The 2,196-nt window shown below is 33.5% G+C and overlaps 1 protein-coding gene across 2 annotated transcripts in view; it reads left to right on the forward strand.

Moving 5' to 3' along the window:
* LOC106873979 (synaptogyrin-2) overlaps positions 1-2,196 on the forward strand; it is a 35,469-nt gene that overhangs the window by 21,806 nt on the left and 11,467 nt on the right. The gene's annotated exons all lie outside the window — the stretch shown is intronic.

The raw sequence follows: 2,196 nt of genomic DNA on the forward strand, positions 1-2,196 counted from the left end.
ATGCTTTTTCACCCTGTACTCCTATCCATTCACAGCACATCTCCATACTAGCTCAGTAGTCTTCCTTGCACACAACAACTAATGCCATTAACATCAACTCACTTGTGATATGCCTTTCATGCAAGATAACAATGGTACATTCACCTTCTTTCTTATCAGCCTCTATAGAGCTTCCACATTCGATTTTTATATCCCATGTAGTATAACATGCCTTACATATGCTTCAAAGTCTTTTGCACAGAAAGAAAATTTTTTCTCAATATAGATAACATTTCCCTAAACTTCTTCCATATCTGTCTTACTCCAGTTAATATACTATCTCTCCAATCATACTCAACACTTATTAGATCACCCAAAAGCTATCACCAATTCTTGCAATCTATCTGAATAGTTCTTAGTCTCATTTAAGCATGCATTTAGTATTTGTATTCATCAGATCTGACATCCTAGTTCCTAGTCAACCTGACAGATATCCCACTACATTCTTTTTATATACTAATTGCTTCAACTGAGTAGACAATATAGAGGGCTTACCCTTTTGTTTTCTACATATTGAGCAAAGCCACTTGTTAGATAATTCTGAAATTTTGTGTGCTCATTTCTCATTAATACCCGACTTTTGCTACAGTGACCTTGACCCTTAAGCATTCACATTACTTTGTCAGATGTAATGCTCATTTATTCACATTGTTTTGAATTAATGATGCATTATCTTGTAGCTTTGAGATTTTGATGGTGTAACTATTTGTTTTTAGAATGAAATTGGAGGGCTGGTGTGTGAAGTTAGATCTGACTAGTTTGACCATAAAACAAGTAGAATATTTTGTTGTTTAACCCTTTAGCATTCAGATTACTCTATAAAAATGTAATACTTATTTATTTACATTGTTTTGAATTAATCATGTATTCGCTTTTAGTTTTCAGATTTTGATGAGTGTATATTTTCAGAATGATATTGTAGGTTAGGTGTGAGAGGCCAGAATTGGCCAGTTTGAACATAAAACAAGTTATATTGGTTGGATAAGGCTGGTTAAATGCTAAAGTGTTAAGGCCTTTGAATTGAAAAACATCATTCTGGGTATGAAACATTTTTCTTTAGCTGTGTTACATTCTGCAGTATAAACCATATCATCAACATATAGATGTTCTCAGGGACATCCAGTCCTGAACACTAGTGTTATTGCCTGAAGAATTTATGAGTAGAAGTCAGGACATAATCTTAGTGAACACTTATCTGTACACTCTTCACTAAATTAGTTGACAACCTTAATGTTTATTACCTCACCCTGATACTTTAGTAACTCTCACACATCTTTTTCTCAATGTCCCATAGACAACAGATTGTGGGTCATATTCAACAGACTTCTCCATGTCAAGAAATGCAAAGTAGCATTGTTTGTGAAGAACTGCTCTAGCAGTTGTTTTCCACTACAGATAGGACCTGGTACAAACCCAAACTTCATTTTACTCAAACTAATGTTTGTTAAAACTTCACAAACACTTTCTGAACTACTTCCAATCAAATTAAGATACCTGTAAGTGCCCCTCTCTTATATGTCTTCTATAATACTGCTACACCACCCCAAACTACCCTCCAAATTTAAATGCTATAATATTTTATCCTGATTATAAAATATTGTCTTTTTTTTCAAATTTGGGAACTTTATTGATTTATTTTATGGACACAAGCCAATACTAGTTTACTCAAACCCTGTTTTTATTTGCTGGTTCTTTGAAGTTTGTATACTGAATTTTCTTTCTAATTTGGTTTCTATTTAGTAGTGCTTCTTTCCAAGCCTTTCATTATCAAAATGTTTTTCAATATGTGATTTACAACTCTGATGACAGCTGTTTTTACCTTTAATTATTATGAACAACAGATATAGATATAGTTGTGTAGTTAAGAAGTTCACTTCACAACCACATGATCTTGAGTTCAGTCCCAGTGTGTGGCACTGTATGGAAATGTCTTCTACTAAAGCTGACCAATATTTTGTAAATAAATTTGGTAGGTGAAAAGTACTCATGTGTGAATGTGTGTGTGTGTATATGCATGCTTGTTTGTTTCTCACCTGTTGGTTGTCTGTTGGTTTATTCACCTCCTCACCACTTAACTATTTAGCAAAACGTGACTGATAGAATAAGTCCTAGGGTTGATTTTGACCAACTAAATACTTCAAAGTATATTTCAAAGTA

Source organism: Octopus bimaculoides, chromosome 3, assembly GCF_001194135.2.
Source record: "Octopus bimaculoides isolate UCB-OBI-ISO-001 chromosome 3, ASM119413v2, whole genome shotgun sequence".
Lineage (NCBI taxonomy): Eukaryota > Metazoa > Mollusca > Cephalopoda > Octopoda > Octopodidae > Octopus > Octopus bimaculoides.